This window comes from Arachis ipaensis, chromosome B05 (assembly GCF_000816755.2).
Source record: "Arachis ipaensis cultivar K30076 chromosome B05, Araip1.1, whole genome shotgun sequence".
NCBI lineage: Eukaryota > Viridiplantae > Streptophyta > Magnoliopsida > Fabales > Fabaceae > Arachis > Arachis ipaensis.
Window position 1 is genome coordinate 28249410 of NC_029789.2, and position 25936 is coordinate 28275345.

The following is a 25936-nucleotide window of genomic DNA, read 5'->3' on the forward strand; positions in this document are numbered from 1 at the left end:
TTTCTATAGAACTCTGTTCGGAACACTTTCCACGGTACCACAACACCATCTAGTTTCAGGATACGTCGTGTTTCCTGCCACTAGTACTGAGCCTCACCTTGTAACTGATAGGTCCCGAACTCGATCCACTGTTCCTCAGGAACTTGCTAAGCCTGCAGTGCCCGCTCCATTGCCTGAAGCCAGTTATTCACTTCAGTAGGGTTTTAGGTCGGAGGGTGCACTTTCAGAAAAGAAGCTAGCGTCATTGGCCCCTCATCACCGTTGTTCCCATTATTCCCGTTGTTCATCTAATTTTCCAATGCCTCAGCTGTTGCCTGCATAGCCGCAACCATGTTTCCCAAGGCAGCCATAAAGTTATAGGGTTATTCCCTGCTGGTTTAGAGTTTGCATTGCCTAATCTACCTCTTCCTCGCCTGCGACCGTGTCCGTGAGTCGACATCTAGTTCCTATACACACCAAACAAGTGATATCAAGTTGTTGAGTCTCAATATCGCAGGTCTAGTATTTCAAGTCCCAAATGCACACTCATGAACATTTATGCCACATATATCAGTTAGATATCCTAATAGCACATAAACACACACACAGAGAATGCACAGAAGCATAGTCAGTCCGTCCTTCAGGCTCCACAGGAACAAATTTCTCTGATACCATAATATAACATCCTACCACACAGAGCTTTACGCTTAAGTCATAAAACAGAGGTACTGAGGTATTACGATCTCTAAGGTAAAAATTATATATACGTATAATACTTGAAAGAATATAATATACGAAGATTCTTGAAGGACTGGTAAAAAAATTGCAAAATTTAAAAGTGTAACGCTCAAGAATAAGGATTACTTGCGTACGAAGAAAGATAAGGTTCATAACATATATATACAGAAAACAAGAGTAAAGGCTCAAGAGTATAAAATAATAAGCTCCTAACTCAGCCAGCAAAGCTAAGGCTGGCCGGAGAATATTTACATACATATATATATAAACCATGACCCAAAATACATATATGAAACCCTAGTTCTTCATACACTTCTAAGAGGTACAAAAGTAAAACAAGTCATTAGGAGAGTTCTATACATATGGTCATATACAAGTAGTACACAAAATAGTGTCCCAAAAGATCCACTTCACTGCAGAACTCCAGATGCCTAGCGAGGTGCCTCTCGACCTGCATATGAAAAACACAAATATCCGTATGGAATGAGAACTGGGGGTTCTCAGCATGGTAAAGGTGCCACGTACATAATATATAAGGTCCTGGAAAAGCCAGAGGCAATCCTAGAACTCCGACACTTAGATTATAAAACTTAAGGAACTAAAACGGAAACCATAAACAGGTGGTCCTCTAAGGTTCTAAACTTATACAAAACCTAACTAAAACCCTCAATGTCTCCGCCTTTCCCCCGATCCTTCCAACTTCGGTGAAACTACATAGACAAACCACCAGGCAATGGCAAGCACAGGTAGATTACAAGTATTACAGTTAGCAAGTATCACAATAAGCATATTAAATTCACTTAGGCATTCCCAATTAATGCACAAGAAAGTAATTCAAACAATATGCATATGATGTATGCCTTTCCTATGGCTGATGAGTCTCATCTATCGGTTATCAAGCCAACCCGACAAGTCCGGCTACTAAACCCTGGACTGTCCCCCATCGCGCATCCCCAAGAGTCTATACATAGGTTTTTCTCATATATCAAATATGCTCATTGGGGGTATCCTTCCCAAAAATTTATACGTGTCTGGTCACCCTTACGATGTAGGGTCAACAAAGTATCGAGTCTTGACTTGGAACACGTGGTGGCAAGCCACGGTACTTTACCCAGGAAAATATGTATCTCAGATAAATAAAAAGCATAAGCCTAAAAAAACATTCATATTCATTCATAATTATTTCACAATCATTCATAATAGCCATGGCATCACATATACTTCATTTCTTTACAATTTGCATACATAATTCATCATTTTTCAACCTTACTTCACCCGCAAGTTTCCACCTTTTCTTAGCTTCATCTTATTACTAGGTATACTGATGCGTGAGCATCTTTCCTACCTTTTTCTAGTGAAATTGCATTTAATTTGTTGAGTTTAATTAAGAATTAATTATCTTTTAGCCACTATGGATGCTACTTTGAGTCTTGTGCAATTCTGTTTATTTTAGGAAATATTCGGATGGATTTTGATGGAGTTTCTGCAGAAAAAAAAGAAGAAGGCTATATAGGGCAAGAATGGCTTAGAGGATGGAGAGGAAGCTTGCACAAATGGAAGGAGCACAAGAATTAAAGGAGATGACCAGCGAGGAGCGACGCGTGCACGTACCTAATGCGTGCGCGTGATTTGGAGATTTGTACAGCGACGCGTGCGCGTACCTGACGCGTACGCGTGACACGCGAAGAAGACCGTCGACGCGTACGCGTGATTGACGCGTACGCGTGACATGCGCCACATGCAGAAAATGCAGAAAACGCTTATTGCTATAATTAATTCTGATTTAAACTTTAATTTTTAAAAATAGGATAAGATATTATATTAGTTTTAGAAAATAGATTTTAAATTAATTAGGATTAGATATAAAAGAGAAAAGGAACTTCTCTTCTGGGGATTCCCTTTTCATTCCACCTCAGCCCAATTTACAGTTTACCAGAATCCTAGTTTTCACTTTTTTCCATGAGCAACTAAACCTCCACTATTAAGGTTAGGAGCTCTGTCTATTGTATGGATTGATTCTATTGTTTTTCTATTTTAATTCATGTACTGATTTATAATTTAAGAATTGTTTTCGTTCTTTATCTTATGAATTTGGGTGGAAAGGAAGTATGACCTTCTTTCTAATTGAGTTCTTGTATAACTTGGAAAAGCTCTTTACTTGAACAACAGCTTGAAAACAATTTCTCCTAAATTCTAATTATCTGGACTTAACGGGATACTGACATATAATCCTCTTATATTTGGATAATTAGAATTTTTGTGGCATAATAACTAGAATTAAACTTCACCCCCTAATTGGAATTAATTGACCAAGGAATTGGCAGTTGATGAAAGTAAGAGGAGACTAGAAAGGTCTAAGGAATTAGGGTCTAGTCACATATAGTTTGCCATGAATTAAATCTTGCATGATTAAAATAAATTAATAAGAAAAGTCAATCCGAAAAATAGATAACTCTGAAGCCTTAACTGCCTTCTCCATATTGTTTTTCCAACTTATTTACTTGCCTGTCTTCTGATATTCTGAATTTACTATTTAATGATTTTGAACTCTCAAAACACTATTTTCTACTTGTATAACTAAGCAAATTAATCAACCATCATTGCTTACTCCATCAATCCTCGTGGGATCGACTCTCACTCACCTGAGGTATTGCTTGGTACGACTCGGTGCACTTGCCGGTTAGTTTGTGGTTATAAATTCTGCACCATATACCACTAAAGTCTAAGGCTAAAAGAGTAAAAATAGAGGTTTAGAGATTCAAAATTAGGTTTCAAAATTATCGAGTGGATGGAGGTCAGAATCCAACAGCATCTGCAGTCCTTTCTCAGCCTCTGAATCAGATTTTTGCTCAGGTCCCTCAATTTCAGCCAGAAAATACCTGAAATTACAGGAAAACACACAAACTCATAGTAAAGTCTAGAAATGTGATTTTTGCATAAAAACTAATAAAAATATAATAAAAAGTAACTAAAACATACTAAAAACTACATGAAAATATCACCAAAAAGCGTATAAAATATCCGCTCATCACAACACCAAACTTAAACTGTTGCTTGTCCTCAAGCAACTAGACAAATAAAATAGGATAAAAAGAGGATCAAGTTGCAATAGAATCCCAGTGTTTTAAGTGAAGCTCAAATTCTAATCAGATGAGTGGGGCTAGTAGCTTTTTGCTTCTGAATAGTTTTGGCATCTCACTTTATCCTTTGAAGTTCAGAAAGATTGGCATCTATAGGAACTCAGAATTCAGATAGTGTTATTGATTCTCCTAGTTTAATATGTTGATTCTTGAACACAGCTACTTTATGAGTCTTGACTGTGACTCTAAGCATCTTGTTTTCCAGTAATACTACAGGATACATAAATGCCACAGACACATAACTGGGTGAACCTTTTCAGATTGTGACTCAGCTTTGCTAAAGTCCCCAGTTAGAGGTGTCCAGAGTTCTTAAGCACACTCTTTTGCTTTGGATCACGACTTTAATCACTCAGTCTCAAGCTTTTCACTTAGACCTGCATGCCACAAGCACATGGTTAGGGACAGCTTGATTCAGCCGTTTAGGCCAGGATTTTATGCCTTTAGGCCCTCCTATCCATTAATGCTCAAAGCCTTGGATCCTTTTTACCCTTGCCTTTTGGTTTAAAGGGCTATTGGCTTTTTCTGCTTGCTTTTTCTTTTTCTTTTATATTTTTTTCTCCATTTTCTTTTCGCAAGCTTTGTTCTTCACTGCTTTTTCTTGCTTCAAGAATCAATTTCATGATTTTTCAGATTATCAATAACATTTCTCTTTTTTTCATCATTCTTTCAAGAGCCAACAATTTTAACATTCATAAACTTCATTATCAAAAATATGCATTGTTCAAGCATTCATTCAGGAAACAAAAAGTATTGCCACCACAATTAAATAATTTTGAATTCTTCTCTTAAAAACTCGAAATAATTGCATCTTTACTCAAAGGATCCACTATTTTATTCATGTTTAATGATGAAGAGAAAAATAAATTATAGCTTACTTGGAGATAAAAATAAAATTAAAAATAAAGACCCTAATTACTAATATTCATATAATTCTTAAGATAGGTTTCTAATAATAAAAGTTATCACAGAGTTAAGATTAGGACTCAACAACCTTTATTTTGGGAGATGGATGCTCCTTCAATCTGTGGGGTGTCTGGTCCCTCAAGGGAGAGCCTCTGGCGCTTTAGCTTCTGTAGCTCACGCCCTTGCTTTTCTTGCTCCTTAAGCAGTTTGCAGAGCATGCTATTTTGATTTTGCTGTTATTCCTTAAGTTGATCCATAGCTTCTTGTAGCTTGGTGACAGATACTTCTAGGCGGGTCCAGTAGTCAATCTGAGGAATTTCTGGGAGGAACTCCTGCGCCCTCCTTTTGATGGAGTTATCTTGCACTTGTTGTCCTTCCATTGACTTCTTGGTGATTGGGTGCTCGACTGGGATGAACTCATCTACTCCCATCTTCACCCCACCATCTTTACATAGCAGAGAGATTAAGCTTGGGTAAGCCAATTTGGCTTCAGTGGAGTTCTTGTTTGCAATTGTGTAGATCTCACAAGAAATCAGATGATGAATCTCCACTTCGTTTTCCAGCATAATGCAATGAATCATCACTGCTCTTTTGACAGTGACCTCAGAGTGGTTGCTAGTGGGCAGTATAGAATGCCCAATGAAGTCCAACCCCTAGCGACTGGTTTGAGATCTCCTCTCTTGAGTTGGTTTGGGACACCTTTTGAGTTGGTTATCCACTTAGTTCCAGGGAGGCATATGTCCTCTAGAACTTGGTCCAACCGCTTATCTACTTTCACCATTCTCCTATTAAAGGATTCTGGATCATCTTGCAGTTGAAGCAGCTTGAATACCTTTCTTATTTTGTCAAGGTGGAAGTAAATAATCCTCCCTCTGACCATAGTTTGAAAGGTATGGAAGGCAGTTCTAGTCATTCTCTGCTTGTCTGTCAGCCACAGATTTGAGTAGAATTCTTGAACCATGTTTCTTCCCACCTTTGTCTCAGGATTAGCTAGAATTTCTCAGCCTCTGTTTCGAATCTGCTCTTGGATCTCCGGATATTCGTCTTCTTTCAGATCGAATTTAACTTCCGGGATCACTGACCTCAGACCCATTATTTTGTGGTAATGGTCTGCATGTTCCTTGGTTAAGAACCTCTCTTGATTCCAAAGTGGCTTTGGAGTATTCTCTTTCTTACCTCTTGAAGTGGTTTATTTTCTCTTAGGAGCCATGATCTTAATGAGTCTTAGCTCGATGATCACAGAAAAATACACCAAACTTAGGGGTTTGCTTGTCCTCAAACAAAAGAAAGGAAAGGAGAGGAATAGGAGGAGAGTCTAATTCGAGGTGTGGGGGAGAGGGATGGCCGAACGTGTATTTAAAAGTGGAGGGGTGGGGTTTCGAAAATTTTGAAAAAGATATGATAGAAAGATCTGATTGATAAAAAATGAATCATGATATGAAAAAGATGAGATTTTAAAATTCAAAAGATATGAAAAAGATATAAAGAAGTTAAATCTGAACATTTGTTGATGCATCTAAGAATTAAGAGAATATATGATGAGTTGGAAAAGATTTGGAAAGAAATTGAAAAGATAAATGAGTTTTTAAAAAAGATTTGGAAAGGATTTGAAAGAAAATTGAAAAAGAATTTAGAAGATTATTAAATTTTTGAAAATTGAGTGTGAGTGATGAAAATTTGTAACATGTTTATGCAGAAAATTATGAATTAAAATATGAAAGTTTGAAAAATTTTGTAGTGGAAACAAAATCTCCTCCCCCTGCCTTTTCTGGCGTTAAACGCCCATATGTTGGCCATTGTGGGCGTTTAACGCCCAGCCAGGTACCCTGGCTGGCGTTAAACGCCAGAAATCTTTTGTCACTGGGCATTTTTCTGAACGCCCGGGATGCTGCAATTCTGGCGTTAAACGCCCAGAATGGTACCCATTTTGGCGTTTAACACCCAGAATGGTATCTTTACTGGCGTTAAATGCCCAAAATACCCCTTACTGGCGTTTTCGTGCCAGTGAACTCCTTTTCTCTGCTTTATGCTCTGAATCCTTTTGTAACTCTGTAAACTTCTGCATTTGGACAAATAACCTTAAAGATAATTGATATCAAACTCTTATAATTATTATTTAAATAATAAGAACCTATGCTAATGACTGGGTTGCCTCCCAACAAGCGCTTCTTTATTGTCTTTACCTGGACCTTTACTGAGCTTTAGTCTAGTATCAGTTTTGAGCATTCTTGCTCAACATTGCTTTCAAGATAATGTTTGACTCTCTGTCCATTAACAATGAAATTTTTGTGAGAGTCAGCATCCTAAAGCTCTACATATCCATATGGTGACACACTTGTGATCACATATGGTCCCCTCCATCGGGATTTTAATTTTCTAGGGAATAATCTGAGCCTAGAGTTAAACAGAAGAACCTTCTGTCCTGGCTCAAAGACTCTGGATGATAGTTTCTTGTCATGCCACCTTTTTTCTTTCTCCTTGTAAATTTTTGCATTTTCGAAAGCATTGAGTCTGAATTCCTCTAGCTCATTCAACTGGAGCAATCTTTTCTCTCCATCTAACTTGGCATCAAGGTTTAGGAATCTGGTTGCCCAATAGGCCTTGTGTTTCAATTCCACTGGCAGGTGACAGGCTTTTCCATACACAAGCTGGTATAGAGAGGTCCCTATAGGAGTTTTGAATGCAGTTCTGTATGCCCATAGAGCATCATCCAGACTCCTTGCCCAATCCTTTCTACGGGTACTTACAGTCCGTTCCAAGATTCATTTTAGTTCTCTATTTGAGACTTCAGCCTGTCCATTTGTTTATGGATGATATGGAGTTGCCACTTTATGGTTAATTCCATATTGGATCAGAGCAGAGTCAAGCTGTTTATTGCAGAAATGAGTCCCTCCATCACTGATTAGTATTCTAGGGACACCAAATCTGTTGAAGATATGCTTCTGGAGGAACTTCAGCACTGTCTTAGTATCATTAGTGGGTGTGGCAATTGCCTCTACCCATTTAGATACATAGTCTACTGCCACCAGAATAGAAGTGTTTGAGTATGATGGTGGGAAAGGCCCCATGAAGTCAATACCCCATACATCAAACAACTCAATCTCTAAGATCCCTTGCTAAGGCATGGCATAACCATGAGGCAGATTACCAGCTCTCTGGCAACTGTCACAGTTACGTACAAACTCTCGGGAGTCTCTATAGAGGGTAGGCCAGTAGAAGCCACATTGGAGAACTTTTGTAGCTGTTCGCTCACCTCCGAAATGTCCTCCATATTGTGATCCATGGCTATGCCATAGATCTTCTGTGCCTCTTCTCTAGGCACGCATCTATAGATCATTCCATCTGCACATCTCTTAAAGAGATATGGTTCATCCCACAAGTAGTACTTTGCATCAGAAATTAATTTTTTCGTTTCTTGTCTACTGTACTCTTTGGGTATGAATCTCACAGCCTTATAGTTTGCAATGTCTGCAAACCATGGTATTTCCTTAATGGCAAAGAGTTGCTCATCCGAAAAGGTTTCAGATATCTCAGTTAGGGGAAGAGACACCCCTGCTACTGGTTCTATCCGGGACAGGTGATCAGCTACTTGGTTCTCTGTCTCTTTTTTGTCTCTTATTTCTATATCAAACTCTTGTAGAAGCAACACCCATCTTATGAGCCTGGGTTTTGAATCTTGCTTTGTGAGTAGATATTTGAGAGCAGCATGGTCAGTGTACACAATCACTTTTGATCCTACTAAATAGGATATAAACTTGTCAATGGCATAAACCACTACAAGCAGCTCTTTTTCTGTGGTTGTGTAATTCTTCTATGCGTCATTTAGAACATGGCTGGCATAGTAAATAACGTGCAGGAGCTTGTTATGCCTTTGTCCCAATACTGCACCAATAGCATGGTCACTAGCATCACACATTAGTTCGAATGGTAATGTCCAGTCTGGTGCAGAAATAACTAGTGCTGTGACCAGCTTAGCTTTCAGAGTCTCAAACGCCTGCAGACACTCCGTGTCAAAGATAAATGGTGTGTCAGCAGCTAACAAATTGCTCAGAGGTTTTGCAATTTTTGAAAAATCTTTTATAAACCTCCTATAGAATCTTGCATGTCCCAGAAAGCTTATGATTGCCATAACATTGGTGGGTGGTGGTAATTTTTCAATTACCTCTACCTTAGCTTGATCCACCTCTATTCCTTTGTTCAAAATTTTATGCCCAAGGACAATTCCTTCAGTCACCATAAAGTGACATTTTTCCCAGTTTAAAACCAGGTTAGTCTCTTGGCACCTTTTCAGAACAAGTGCTAGATGATCAAGACAGGAGTTGAATGAGTCTCCAAATACTGAGAAGTCATCCATGAAGACTTCTAGAAATTTTTCTACCATATTAGAGAAAATAGAGAGCATGCATCTCTGAAAGGTTGCAGGTGCATTGCACAGACCAAAAGGCATCCTTCTGTAGGCAAATACTCCAGATAGACATGTGAATGCTGTCTTTTCTTGATCCTGAGGATCTACTACAATTTGGTTATAACCTAAATAGCCATCCAAAAAGCAGTAATAGTCATGACCTGCTAGTCTTTCTAGCATCTGGTCTATGAATGGTAAAGGAAAATGATCCTTTCTGGTGACTGTATTGAGCCTTCTGTAGTCAATACACATACGCCACCCTGTAACTGTTCTTGTAGGAACCAGTTCATTCTTTTCATTGTGAACCACTGTCATGCCTCCCTTTTTGGGTACAACTTGGATAGGGCTCACCCAGGGGCTATCAGAAATAGGATAAATAATCCCAGCCTCTAGTAACTTAGTGACCTCTTTCTGCACCACCTCCTTCATGGCTGGATTTAGTCGCCTCTGTGGTTGAACCACTGGCTTAGCATCATCCTCTAATAGGATCTTGTGTATGCATCTTGCTGGGCTAATGCCCTTAAGATCACTTATGGACCACCCAAGAGCTGTCTTGTGTGTCCTTAGCACATGAATTAGTGCTCTCTCTTCCTGTGGATTTAAGGCAGAGCTTATGATCACCGAAAAAGTGTTACCTTCTCCCAGAAATGCATATTTCAGGGATGGTGGTAGTAGTTTGAGCTCGGGTTTATGAGGCTTATCCTCTTCCTGAGGAGTTTTCAGAGGTTCTTCTGTTCTCTCTGGTTCCTCCAGATCAGGATGAACATCCTTAAAAATGTCCTCTAGCTCTGATTCGAGACTCTCAGTCATATTGACCTCTTCCACCAAGGAGTCAATAACATCTGCGCTCAGGCAGTCTTTTGGTGTGTCTGGATGCTGCATAGCTTTGATAGCATTCAACTTAAACTCATCCTCATTGACTCTCAGAGTTATCTCTCCTCTTTGGACATCAATGAGGGTTCGTCCAGTTGCTAGGAAAGGTCTTCCTAGAATGAGAGTTGCACTCTTATGCTCCTCCATTTCCAGCACTACAAAGTCAGTGGGGAAGGCAAATGGCCCAACCTTGACAATCATGTCCTCAATTATGCCTGATGGATATTTAATAGAGCCATCAGCAAGTTAGAGGCATATTCGGGTTGGTTTGACTTCTTCAGTCAAGCCAAGCTTTCTGATAGTAGATGCAGGTATTAGGTTGATACTTGCTCCAAGATCACATAGAGCTGTTTTGGTACAAGTGCCCTCTAATGTGCATGGTATCATAAAGCTTCCGGGATCTTTAAGCTTCTCTGGTAAGGTTTTCAGAATGACTGCACTGCATTCTTCAGTGAGGAGAACTTTTTCAGTTTTCCACCAATCCTTCTTATGACTTAAGATCTCTTTCATAAACTTAGCATAAGAGGGTATTTGCTCAAGTGCCTCTGCAAACGAGATCTTTATTTCAAGAGTCTTGAGATAGTCTGCAAAGCGGGAAAATTATTTATCCTGTTCTACTTGGTGGAGTTTCTGAGGATAAGGCATCTTGGCTTTGTACTCCTCAACCTTGGTTGCTGCAGGTTTATTTCCTACAGAAGTGGTTAGAGAAGCTTGCTTAAGGGAGTTGTTATCAGCACTTGCAGGTGTCTGATCCTCTATTGGCGTTTGAACGCCAGGATTGGGTGCTTTGTGGGCGTTTAACGCCAGATTGCCACCCTTTTCTGGCATTTGAACGCCAGATTTGGCTGCCCATTGGGCGTTTAACAGCCACTTTCTTATCCTTTTCTGGCGTTTAAACGCCATAATCATTTCTCTCTGGGCTCTTACTGTCCTCAAAAGGATTTTGGGCAGTGGGTTGGTTATCCTCTGTCAGTTGTTCCTTTCTTGGCTTTCTGCTGCTTTGAGTTGAGACATTCAATGTCTTCCCACTCCTTAATTAAATAGCTTGGCATTCTTCTGTTATCTATTTAGATAGCTATTGTCTTGTCTGATCCAATTGTGCTTTCATATTCTGGTTGGTATTTTTAGTGTCTTGGAGCATCTCTTTGAATTCTGTGAACTCTTTTGTTATAATAAGCAATTGCTGATTGAGTTCAACAACTTGTTCTTGAGGACTAAGTTCAGTGGATACTGCTTTGGCCTCTTCTTTCAGGGAGGACTCACTGCTCAAGTACAGATGCTGATTTCTAGCAACTGTATCAATGAGCTCTTGAGCCTCTTCAATTGTCTTTCTCATGTGTATAGATCCACTAGCTAAGTGATCTAGAGATATTTGAGCTTTTTCTGTAAGCCCAGAGTAAAAGATGTCTAACTGCACCCACTCTAAAAATATTTCAGAGGGGCATTTCCTTAGCATCCCCATGTACCTCTCCCATGCATTGTAAAGAGATTCATTATCCTCTTGTTTAAAGCCTTGGATGTCCAGCCTTAGCTATGTCATCCTTTTTGGAGGGAAGTATTGATTCAGGAATTTGTCTGACAACTGTTTCTATGTTCTTATACTTGCTGTGGGTTGGTTATTTAACCACCTCTTAGCTTGATCTTTTACAACAAATGAAAACAGTAATAATCTGTAGACATCCTGATCCACTTCTTTATCACGTACTGTGTCAGCAATTTGTAAGAATTGTGCCAGAAACTCAGTAGGTTCTTCTTGTGGAAGACTGAAATACTGGCAATTTTGCTGCACCATGATAATGAGCTGAGGATTTAGCTCAAAACTGCTTGCTTTGATGGGAGGTATACAGATGCTACTCCCATATGTAGCCGTAATGGGGTTAGCATATGACCCCAGAGTCCTTCTAGACTGTTCATTTCCACTTAGATCCATGATGGAGAAAAGAGAATTGATGTGAATTGCAAATAAAATATATTTTTATTTTTTATTTTATTTAATTAAAAACAAACTGAATAAATAAAAAAAGAAATAAGATAAAATAAAATAATTAGAAATTAAAATATAAAATTCGAAAACTAGAAAAAAGAAAAATAAATTCAAAAACTAAAATAATTACTTAATTAAGAAGATTTGAAAAACTTTGGATATGAATTTTGAAAGGGATTTTGAATTTAATGAGGAAAGAGAAAAATCATAAAATGACACCAAACTTAGAATTTTTAGATCAAAATAAGGAAAACAAACAGGAAAACCTTGAATATCAAGATGAACACTGAGGGCAACTTTTGAAAAATTTTTAAGAGAACAGAAACACAAAGGACACCAAACTTAAAATATGAAACTAAACTCAAACAGAAGACTAAATTATGAATTTATTGGTTTTGAAAATTTTTGAAAATAATTTAGAAAAATAAAATAAGGATTTTAAAAATTTTAACCAAAAACAATAATAGAAGACTCTAAACCAAAAAGAAAAATTTTTCCTAATCTAAGCAACAAAATAAACCGTCAGTTGTCCAAACTCGAATAATCCCCAGCAACGGTGCCAAAAACTTGGTACACGAAATCATGATCTCAACACTTCTTCACAACTCCGTGTAACTGACCAGCAAGTGCACTGGGTCGTCCAAGTAATACCTTACGTGAGTAAGGGTCGATCCCACAGAGATTGTCGGCTTGAAGCAAGCTATGGTTATCTTGTAACTCTTAGTCAGGATATAAATAATAATTCTCAGTTTTAATTGGAATGAGTAAAAGAACATGGATTAAATAATACTTGTTATGCAGTAATGGAGAATAGGTTGAGGTTTTGGAGATGCTCTGTCTTCTGAATCTCTGCTTTCCTACTATCTTCTTCTTCACGCACGCAAGGCTCCTTCCATGGCAAGCTGTATGTTGGTGGATGACCGTTGTCAATGGCTACCATCCGTCCTCTCAGTGAAAATGGTCTAGCTACGGGTTTCGTAGGGCTAATCATCTGTCGGTTCTCACTAGTGTTGGAATAAGATCCATTGATCCTTTTGCACACTATCACTGCGCCCAACATTTGTGAGTTTGAAGCTCGTCACAGTCATCCCTTCCCGGATCCTACTCGGAATACCACCGAGAAGGTTTAGACTTTTCGGATCTCAAGAATACTGCCAATTCATTCTAGCTTATACCACGAAGACTTTGATTTCACAGATTTGAATGCTCTGTTGTCAGGAGAGGCAATCAAACTCGTGAACCAGGAACCAAAGAGATACACACTCAATCTAAGGTAGAACGGGAGTGGTTGTCAGGCACGCGTTCATAGGCTGAGAATGGTGATGAGTATCATGGATTATCACATTCATCATGTTGAAGTGCGAGTGAACATCTTAGAATAGAAACAAGCGTGATTGAATGGAAAACAGTAGTAATTGCATTAATCCATCAAGACACAGCAGAGCTCCTCACCCCCAACCATGGAGTTTAGAGACTGATGCCGTAGAAGATACAAATTTCATATGTAAAAATGTCATGAGGTACAAAATGCATCTCTAAAAGTAGTTTTTATACTCAACTAGTAACCTAGGTTTACAGAGAATGAGTAAGCTAAGATAGATAGTGCAGAAATACACTTTCGGGGCCCATTTGGTGTGTGTTTGGACTGAGCACTGAAGCTTTCACATGCATAGGCTATTCCTGGCATTGAACTCCAGCTTTTGTGCCAGTTTGGGCATTTAACTCCAACTTTTATGCCAGTTCTGGCGTTTAACGCCAGAAAAGGGTAAGGAGCTGGCGTTTAAACGCCAGTTTGCGCTACCAAATCTCGAGCCAAGTCTGGACTATTATATATTGCCGGATAGCCCAAGATGTCTACTTTCCAACGCAATTGAGAGAGCATCAATTGGATTTTTGTAGCTCCATAAAATCCATTTCGAGTGCAGGGAGGTCAGAATCCAACAACATCTGCAGTCCTTTCTCAGCCTCTGAATTAGATTTTTGCTCAGGTCCCTCAATTTCAGCTAGAAAATACCCAAAATTACAGAAAAATACACAAACTCATAGTAAAGTCCAGAAATGTGATTTTTGCATAAAAACTAATAAAAATATAATAAAAAGTAACTGAAACACACTAAAAACTACATGAAAATATCACCAAAAAGCGTATAAAATATCCACTCATCAACCTGCTAAAAAATTTAAAACATTTTCAACTCCAAGACTCTTAAGCCAAAAAATCAAAAAATGATAAGTACTATTATTTTCTATCACTGCGTCCAAAGAAAAAGAAAAATTTAAGCTTTGTTTTCACAATCTTTACCCTAATTTTTAGATAATTAAATTAATTTCAATTTTTATTTTTTGTTATTATTTGATTCGAGAATTTCTGTTTTAATGTTTTTCTACAGATTTTATAACAAGAGTGACAATGATGCTAAAGAAGGGGTGAGGATATGCTTGTGCAATTGTGCACAAACAAGAATTTTTGAAACAGGCCCAACCGGTTGAACCAGGCTCAACCGACCCAGCACGTAAGTGAGCCAAAGCTTCTTTTCTTCCGCAATTCAGCAGAAGCAGCACTGAAAGCACAACAGGGGATAGGAGAAAAGAAATTTTTCTAACCCTTTACGGTAATTCAAATCACCGTATCTCCTCCGTCTGAGCTCTGATCGTCGCACCATTTGCGACCACACGACCATCGCGTCGAGCTCTACGTTTCTACTGGAACAATTTCATAGGTAATCTATTTAATTACTATCACCCACTCCTTCTCCCAATTTTTGAAAATTATTTAGAGGTATTGTATTTCTTTGCTTTTTGATGTATTAGGATCCGATTAGCTTGAGGAAAACGTTCACTCTTACCTATACGAAGCTTGGGTAAGGTGAGGATACCATAATTCTATTTAATTTTATGAATTTATGATTTGGGTATTAAATTGGGTGTATATGTGTTATGAATGTGTATTAGGTTGTGAATAAATAAACGGTGATTGAAATTGTGGATGTTGGAACTTGGAGGAAGCTAAGAACTAGTGTTTTATTGAACTTTTGGGGGGTTGTGTTTGTTTTGGTGAGTTGCCTTGGACAATACGTGGAAACCAGCCAAGGTATGGTTTCGGTTTCACGCATTTAATATATAATATTCTGTGAAAACTTAGGCTAGAGAACCATATGATAGGTTGGAATGATTATGTATGTTGGATGCTTGGCATTAGTAACTTGATTAGTAATATAAATTGTGTATGTGTTGGTTGTGTTGTTGGTAAGTTGGTGGTAATGATTGCATATGTATGTATGGCAAATAGTGGGGGTTTTGTTGAAAGTAGTATGGAATTTTATTGATTGGTGGTGATGATTGTTTATAGATAGTAGAGTGATTTAAAGATGTTATATATTGTGTGTTTGTGCTGAATGTAGGTAAAGCACGTGAACATTGCAATTGTTTAAAGAAAATTGAGGTTTGAAGTATGATGAAAATTGGTTTTTGACTGAATTTTGGTGAGCTATAATTTAGCCTCTGGAACCTCAAAAGATTTCAAACTTGTTTTGATAAAAAATTGGGTTCATGAAGTTTATGCCGTTCGAAGAATGGATGAAAAAGGATTTAAAATGATTAAGTTATGCACGTCGAAAATTTTGGTTTGGAATATGTAAATTCTGCAGCTTTCTACTTAATCAGATTTTTGAAAAATGTGTGTCCACGCGTATGCGTGGCCTGGAATTTTTGGCTGACATTCTTATATACGTACGCGTGACATAAGGTGCTCACATACGCGTACGCATGATAAGGGGATGCGCGCGCGAGCTGCCTTTTTACACTCCCATGCGTACGCGTGGCCCCTATTCCAGCAAATATGGTTTTCTGAGTTTTAAACCCTATTTCAAACTTCTAAACCTCTATGTTCATTCTTCTAGTCATAAACAATAGTATTAAGTTTGATAATCAAGTGAAGTTAGGAAATGGGGATAACTTGGAGGTGAAGTAAAGCTGAAAAGGTGATGAATTGATTATGAAATGTTATGAATATTTATGTATGATACTTGGCTTGAATAATCAAATGATCTGAGATACGAGATTCTCTGGATAAAGTACCGTGGCTTGCCACCACGTCAAATCACCGTATCTTCTCTGTCTGACCTCCGATTGCCGCACCGTTTGCATCCGTATGACCACCGCGTCGAGCTCTATGTTTCTACTGGAACAATTTCATAGGTAATCCATTTAATTATTCTCAGGCACTCCTTCCCCCAATTTTTGAGAATTTTGTAGAGGTATTGAATTTTTTTACTTTTGATGTATTAGGATCCGATTAGCTTGAGAAAAACGTTCACTCTTACTTACACGAAGCTTGGGTAAGGTGAGGATACCATAATTCTATTTAATTTTCTGAATTTGTGATTTGGGTATTAAATTGGGTGTATATGTGTTATGAATGTGTATTAGGTTGTGAATAAATAAACGGTGATTGAAATTGTGGATGTTGGAACTTGGAGGAAGCTAAGAACTAGTGTTTTATTGAACTTTTGGGGGGTTGTGTTTGTTTTGGTGAGTTGCCTTGGACAATACGTGGAAACCAGCCAAGGTATGGTTTCGGTTTCACGCATTTAATATATAATATTCTGTGAAAACTTAGGCTAGAGAACCATATGATAGGTTGGAATGATTATGTATGTTGGATGCTTGGCATTAGTAACTTGATTAGTAATATAAATTGTGTATGTGTTGGTTGTGTTGTTGGTAAGTTGGTGGTAATGATTGCATATGTATGTATGGCAAATAGTGGGGTTTTGTTGAAAGAAGTATGGAATTTTATTGACTGGTGCTGATGATTGTTTATGGATAGTAGAGTGATTTAAAGATGTTATATATTGTGTGTTTGTGCTGAATGTAGGTAAAGCACGTGAACATTGCAATTGTTTAAAGAAAATTGAGGTTTGAAGTATGATGAAAATTGGTTTTTGACTGAATTTTGGTGAGCTATAATTTAGCCTCTAGAACCTCAAAAGATTTCAAACTTGTTTTGATAAAAAATTGGGTTCATGAAGTTTATGCCGTTCGAAGAATGGATGAAAAAGGATTTAAAATGATTAAGTTATGCACGTCGAAAATTTTGGTTTGGAATATGTAAATTCTGCAGCTTTCTACTTAATCAGATTTTTGAAAAATGTGTGTCCACGCGTACGCGTGGCCTGGAATTTTTGGCTGACATTCTTATATACGTACGCGTGACATAAGGTGCTCACATACGCGTACGCATGATAAGGGGATGCGCGCGCGAGCTGCCTTTTTACACTCCCATGCGTACGCGTGGCCCCTATTCCAGCAAATATGGTTTTCTGAGTTTTAAACCCTATTTCAAACTTCTAAACCTCTATGTTCATTCTTCTAGTCATAAACAATAGTATTAAGTTTGATAATCAAGTGAAGTTAGGAAATGGGGATAACTTGGAGGTGAAGTAAAGCTGAAAAGGTGATGAATTGATTATGAAATGTTATGAATATTTATGTATGATACTTGGCTTGAATAATCAAATGATCTGAGATACGAGATTCTCTGGATAAAGTACCGTGGCTTGCCACCACGTCAAATCACCGTATCTCCTCTGTCTGACCTCCGATCGCCGCACCGTTTGCATCCGTATGACCACCGCGTCGAGCTCTATGTTTCTACTGGAACAATTTCATAGGTAATCCATTTAATTATTCTCAGGCACTCCTTCCCCCAATTTTTGAAAATTTTGTAGAGGTATTGAATTTTTTTACTTTTGATGTATTAGGATCCGATTAGCTTGAGAAAAACGTTCACTCTTACTTACACGAAGCTTGGGTAAGGTGAGGATACCATAATTCTATTTAATTTTCTGAATTTGTGATTTGGGTATTAAATTGGGTGTATATGTGTTATGAATGTGTATTAGGTTGTGAATAAATAAACGGTGATTGAAATTGTGGATGTTGGAACTTGGAGGAAGCTAAGAACTAGTGTTTTATTGAACTTTTGGGGGGTTGTGTTTGTTTTGGTGAGTTGCCTTGGACAATACGTGGAAACCAGCCAAGGTATGGTTTCGGTTTCACGCATTTAATATATAATGTTCTGGGAAAACTTAGGCTAGAGAACCATATGATAGGTTGGAATGATTATGTATGTTGGATGCTTGGCATTAGTAACTTGATTAGTAATATAAATTGTGTATGTGTTGGTTGTGTTGTTGGTAAGTTGGTGGTAATGATTGCATATGTATGTATGGCAAATAGTGGGGTTTTGTTGAAAGAAGTATGGAATTTTATTGACTGGTGCTGATGATTGTTTATGGATAGTAGAGTGATTTAAAGATGTTATATATTGTGTGTTTGTGCTGAATGTAGGTAAAGGAAGTGAACATTGGAATTGTTTAAAGAAAATTGAGGTTTTTGAAGTATGATGAAAATTGGTTTTTGACTGAATTTCAGCGAGCTATAACTTAGCCTCCGGACCTTCAAAAGGTTTCAAACTTCTTTTGATAAAAAATTAGGTTCGTGAAGTTTATGCCATTCGAAGAACGGATGAAAAACGATTTAAAATGATTAAGTTATGCACGTCGGAGGTTTTGGTTTGGAATATGTAAATTCTATAGCTTTCTACTTAATCAAATTTTTAGAAAATATATGTCCACGCGTATGCGTGGCCATAAATTTTTGGCTGACCTCTTTATATGCGTACGCGTAATGAGCCAACATGCATGTCCATGCGTACGCATGATAAAGAGATGCGCGCGCGAGCTGCCTTTTTACAGTCCCGCGCGTACGCGTGGCCCCTTGATAAACCACTATTTTATGGTTTATCTTGTACTCAATTGAGTGGTTTTTATCCAGTCTTTGCACACTTATTCATACTAATTGCATGGTTTTACATTTTTCTTCCTAATTTTGTACTATGATTGAAAACATGCTTCTTTGGCCTTAAATTTGCTATGTTTAATCCTCTCTTATTACCATTCGATGCCTTGATATGTGTGTTAAGTGTTTTCAGGGTTTACAGGATAGGAATGGCTTAGACGATGGAAAGGAAGCATGCAAAACTGAAAGGAATACAAGAAACTGAAGGAATTGCAAACCTGTCTAGCCTGACCTCTTTGCATTCAATCGATTATAACTTGAGCTACAAAGGTCCAAATGAGGCGGTTCTAGTTGTGTTGGAAAGCTAACATCCGGGGCTTCGCAACGATAAATAATTTGCCAAAGTTACCACGCTGCTAGGTGACGCGCACGCGTGACTTGGAGAAAATTCAATCCACGCGTACGCGTGGACGACGCGAACGCGTGATAGAGCCACGTGATGGACGTATCAGAAATCACAGGAGGTGATTTTTGGGCTGTTTTTGACCCAGTTTTTGGCCTAGAAAACACATATTAGAGGCTACAAAGTGAGGGAGTGCATCCATTTATTCACACTTTCATTATTCACAATTTTAGGTTTTAGATGTAGTTTTTCTAGAGAGAGATGCTCTCTCCTCTCTCTTACGATTTAGGGTTAGGATTTCTTCTTCTTCTCAATTCCAGGTTCAATGTTCCTTTAATTTAGTTTCTCTTCTACTTTTATTTGTCTTAGTATTCTACTTTATCTATTTCCCCTATTGATTACTTTATGTTGCTATTTGATTTATGAATTCTCATGTTTAATTTGATTTTCTATTTAATGCAATTTGAGGTATTTCAGATTTATGATTATTTTCTTTAATTTATGTTATTTATGCTTTCAATTTAATTTTGATTTCACCCCTTTTGGCTTTGGTTGAGTAATTGGTGACACTTGAGTTATCAAACTCCTTTGTTGATTGATAATTGGAATTTGCTAATTGATTTGGATTCCTCTAAAGCTAATCTTTCCTTAGGAGTTGACTAGGACTTGAGGAATCAAATTGATTAGTCCACTTGACTTTCCTTTATTTAGTAAGGGTTAACTAAGTTGGAGTAATGAACAATTCTCATCACAATTGATAAGGATAACTAGGATGGGATTTCCAGTTCTCATACCTTGCCAAGAGTTTTTCTAGTTAATAATTTACTTTTTCGTAATTTACATTCCTTGTTCAACCTTTCAAAAACCCCAAAAAGATACAATCTCATAACCAATAATAAATCATACCTCCCTGCAATTCTTTGAGAGACGACCCAAGGTTTAAATACTTCGGTTATAAATTTTATTTGGGTTTGCTTTAGTGACAAACAAGTTTTTGTACGAAAGGATTCTTTGTTGGTTTAGAAACTAACAACGGAAATTTATTTGTGATATTTCTTTACTAGCAAAAATCTGTTCGTCAAAATGGCGCCGTTGCCGGGGAATTGCAAACATGTGCCTTATTATTGGCTATTGTAAATATTTGCTTTTTCGTTTCTTTCTTGGTGTTTCTAGTTTTATAGGTTTATTTTTATTAATTTTTATTAGTTTTTATTTTCTTTAGCTACTATGAATTCTCACCCCTGTCTCTATGAGTTTGGTTCCAATGTTGTTGTAAGGAATGGAAGCTATAATGAGAACAGGCATCAAAGTTAGAACAATCAAAGATGGGAGGAGCCACAAGAATTTGACCAACCCTCTTGGCAACAATCCCCTCCAATGCACTATAACCAACAACCATTCTATGATGCATACCAAGACAATAGTTATGGTGGACCTTTTCATAACAACCAACCTCCACCAAATTACTGTGGTCAAGATCCATTCCAGGGTGCATACCAAGATGATGAATATGGTGGACCCCTTATGGTTACCAACAAGCCCCACCATATGCCTATGAACCCCCTCCTCAATATAACTTTGAACCACCACACTCACAAGCCCTTTTTCACCATTCACCTCCATATGACCCTAACCCTTATCCACCATATCAACCACCCTATGAGCCTTATGAGCCATACATAGATCCACCCCAATTCCAACCCAATTACTCCCAAGAACCACCACCTCCATATATATGATGAGCGGATAATTTATATGCTTTTTGGCATTATTTTTACATAGTTTTTAGTATGATTTAGTTAGTTTTTAGTATATTTTTATTAGTTTTTAAATAAAATTCAAATTTCTGGACTTTACTATGAGTTTCTGTATTTTTCTATAATTTCAGGTAATTTCTGGCTGAAATTGAGGGACTTGAGCAAAAATCAGATTTAGAGGCTAAAGAAGGACTGCAGATGCTGTTGGATTCTGACCTCCCTGCACTTAAAGTGGATTTTCTGGAGCTACAGAAGTCCAAATGGCACGCTCTCAATTGCGATGGAAACTAGACATCCATGGCTTTCCAGAAAGATATAATAGTCCATACTTTACCTGAGTTTAGATGACGCAACCTGGCGTTCAACGCCAGCTCTCTGCCCTATTCTGGAGTTAAACGCCAAAAACAGGTTGCAAAGCAGAGTTAAATGCCAGAAACAGGTTACAAACTGGCGTTTAACTCCAAAAAGAGTCTCTACATATGAAAGCTCAATACTCAGCCCAAGCACACACCAAGTGGGCCCGGAAGTGAATTTCTACATCATTTACTTATCTCTATAGACCCTAGTAACTAGTTTAGTATAAGTAGAACTTTTTACTATTGTACTAGGGGTCTTTTTCCCTAATTTCGAATTCATATGCCATTTGGGGAGGTTGGCCATTCAGCCATGCCTGGACCTTGTTCTTATGTATTTTCAATGGTAGAGTTTCTACACACCATAGATTAAGGTGTGGAGCTCTGATGTCCCTCATGAATTAATGCAAAGTACTATTGTTTTTCTATTCAACTCAAGCCTATTTCTTCTCTAAGATATTTATTTGCACACAAGAACATGATGAATGCGATGATTATGTGATGCTCATCACCATTCTCACCTATGAACGCGTGCCTGATAACCACTTCCGTTCTACATGCAAACAAGCTTGAATGCATATCTCTTAGCCTTCTGATCTATGATCAGAGTCTTCATAGTATAGGCTAGAATTATTGGCAGCCATTCTTGAGATCCGAAAAGTCTAAACCTTGTCTGTGGTATTACGAGTAGGATCTGGGAAGGGATGGCTGTGACGAGCTTCAAACTCGCGAGTGCTGGGCGTAGTGACAGACATAAAAGGATTACTGAATCCTATTCCAATATGATTGAGAACCGACAGATGATTAGCCATGCGGTGACAGCGCATTTTGGACCATTTTTACTGAGAGGACGGAAAGTAGCCATTGACAACGGTGATGCCCTACATAAAGCTTGCCATGGAAAGGAGTAGGAATGATTGGATGAAGACAGCAGAAAAGCAGAGGTTCAGAAGAAACAAAAGCATCTCTATACGCTTATCTAAAATTCTCTCCAATGAATTACATAAGTATTTCTATCCTATTTTATATTTTAATTATATTTTAATTATTAAAACTCTATAACCATTTGAATCCGCCTGACTGAGATTTACAAGGTGACCATAGCTTGCTTCAAGCCGACAATCTCCGTGGGATCGACCTTTACTCACGTAAGGTTTATTACTTGGACAACCCAGTGCACTTGCTGGTTAGTTGTGCGAAGTTGTGAAGAAGAACTAAGATTATGAACGTGCGTATTAAGTTTTCAGCGCCGTTACCAAGGAATGAACGATCACGATTTTGCATACCAAGTTTTTGGCGCCGTTGCCGGGGATTGTTCGAGTTTGGACAACTGACGGTTCATCTTGTTGCTCAGATTAGGTAATTTTATTTTAATTTTAAGCTTTTTGTTTTTGTTTATATTTTAAAAAAAAATATTTTACAAAATCATAAAAACCAAAAATAATTTTGTGTTTCTTGTTTGAGTATAGTGTCAATTCTTAAGTTTGGTGTCAATTGCATGCTTTTATAATTTTCTTTAATTTTCCAAAATTCATCATATGTTCTTCATGATCTTCAAGTTGTTCTTGATGATCTTCTTTGTTTGATCTTTGTATTTTTATGTTTTATATCTTTTGTTGTTTTTCATATGCATTCTTGAATTATTAGTGTCTAGAGAATAAAAATTTTTTAAGTTTGGTGTCTTGCATGTTTTTCTTTTCTTAAAAATTTTTCAAAAATAAGTTCTTGGTGTTCATCTTGACATTCAAAGTGTTCTTGCATGCATCATGTGTTTTGATTCATAATTTTCATGTTTTGAGTCTTTTGGTTGTTTTTCTCTTTCTTCATTAAAAATTCAAAAATCAAAAAATATCTTTCCCTTATTTCACTTATAATTTTCGAATGGTTTGATTTAGTCAAAAAGTTTTTAAATTTAATTGTTTCTTATGAGTCAAATCAAATTTTCAATTTAAAAAAATTCTATCTTTTTCAAATCTTTTTCAAAAATCAAATCTTTTTCATTTTTTCTTTCATAATTTCGAAATTTTCAAAATTTATTTTCAAAATCTTTTTCTTATTTCTATTTCATATTTTTGAAATTAATGCTAACAATTAATGTGATTGATTCAAAAATTTTAAGTTTGTTACTTGCCTTGTAAGAAAGGTTCAATCTTTAAATTTTAAATTCATATCTTTTAGTTTCTTGTTAGGCAAGTAATCGACTTTAATTTCCAAAATCAAATCTTTTTAAATTTCTTTTTTAAATCTTTTTCAAAATAAATTTCAATCACATCTTTTTCAAAATCAATTTCAAAATCCTTTCTAACTTCCTATCTTTTCAAAAATTGATTTTCAAATCTTTTTCAATTAACTACTTGACTTTTTGTTTGATTTTAAAAGTTTTCTATTTCAATCATATCTTTTTCAAAACTCCTAACTATTCTCTCTCTCTAATTTTCGAAAATCACTAACCTCTTTTTCAAAATTCCTTTTTAATTAACTAATTGTTTTAAATTTTAATTTAATTTCATTTCATTTTTCTTCTTAAAATTTTCGAATTTTAACTTTAATTTTTATTTTTAATTTATTTATTTTTCGAATTCTTCCATCTCCTTCTAATTATTTATTTATTTACTAACACTTCTCTTCTACTCAAAAATTCGAACCAACTCTTCTCCTCTGTGTTCGAATTCTTATCTTTTCTTTCTTCTATCCTTCCCTTCTTCTACTCACATAAAGGAACCTCTCTACTGTGGCAAGGAGGATCCCTATTATTTTCTGTTCTCTTCTTTTTCATATGAGCAGGAACAAGGATAAGAACATTCTTGTAGAAGCTGACCCTAAACCTGAAAGGACTCTGAAGAGGAAGCTAAGGGAAGCTAAAGCACAACTCTCTGGAGAAAATCTGACAGAAATTTTCAAAAAAGAAGGAGACATGGCCGAAAATAATAATAATGGTGGAGATGCAAGGAAGATGCTTGGTGTCTTTACTGCACCAAATTCCAACTTCCATGGAAGAAGCATCTCAATCCCTGCCATTGGAGCAAATAATTTTGAGCTAAAGCCTCAATTAGTTTCTCTGATGCAATAAAATTGCAAGTTTCATGGACTTCCATCAGAAGATCCTTTTCAGTTCTTAACTAAATTCTTGCAGATCTGTGATACTGTTAAGACCAATGTGGTTGATTTCGAGGTCTACAGGCTTATGCTTTTCCCATTTGATGTAAGAGACAAAGCTAGAATATGGTTGGACTCTCAACCTAAAGATAGACTGAACTCTTGGGATAAGCTGGTCACGGCTTTCTTAGCCAAGTTCTTTCCTCCTCAAAAGCTTAGCAAGCTTAGAGTGGATGTTCAAACCTTCAAACAGAAAGAAGGTGAATCCCTCTATGAAGCTTGGGAGAGATACAAGCAACTGACCAAAAAGTGTCCTTCTGACATGCTTTCAGAATGGACCATCCTGGATATATTCTATGATGGTCTATCTGAATTATCTAAGATGTCATTGGATCATTCTACAGGTGGATCCATTCACCTAAAGAAAATGCCTGCAGAAGCTCAAGAACTCATTGACATGGTTGCAAATAACCAGTTCATGTACACTTCTGAAAGGAATCCTGTGAGTAATGGGACGCCTCAGAGGAAGGGAGTTCTTGAAATTGATACTCTGAATGCCATATTGGCTCAAAATAAAATATTGACTCAGCAAGTTAATATGATTTCTCAGAGTCTGAATGGATTGCAAGCTGCATCCAACATTACTCAAGAGGCATCTTCTGAAGAAGAAGCTTATGATCCTGAGAACCCTTTAATAGCAGAGGTGAATTACATGGGTGAACCCTATGGAAACACCTATAATCCCTCATGGAGAAATCATCCAAATTTCTCATGGAAGGATCAACAAAAGCCTCAACAAGGCTTTAATAATGGTAGAAGAAACATGTTTAGAAATAGCAAGCCTTTTTCATCATCCACTCTGCAACAGACAGAGAATTCTGAGCAGAGTCCATCTAGCTTAGCAAATATAGTTTCTGATCTATCTAAGGCCACTCTAAGTTTCATGAATGAAACAAGGTCCTCCATTAGAAATTTGGAGGCACAAGTGGGCCAGCTGAGTAAAAGGGTCACTGAAACTCCTCCTAGTACTCTCCCAAGCAATACAGAAGAGAATCAAAAAAGAGAGTGCAAGGCCATTACCTTACTTGGTGTGGCCGAACCCAGAGAGAAGGAGAAGGACGTGAATCCTAGTGAGGAAGACCTCCTGGGACATCCATTGACCTATAAGGAGTTTCCCTTTGAGGAACCAAAGGAATCTGAGGCTCATCTAGAGACCATAGAGATTCCATTGAACCTCCTTTTGCCCTTCATGAGCTCTGATGAGTATTCATCCTCTGAAGAGGATGAAGACATTACTGAAGAGCAAGTTGCTAAATACCTTGGTGCAATCATGAAGCTGAATGCCAAATTATTTGGTAATGAGACTTAGGAAGATGAACCTCCCTTGCTCACCAATGAACTGAATGCATTGGATAGTCAAAAATTATCTTAAAAGAAACAGGATCCTGGTAAATTCCTAATTCCCTGTAACATAGGCACCATGACCTTTGAGAAGGCTCTGTGT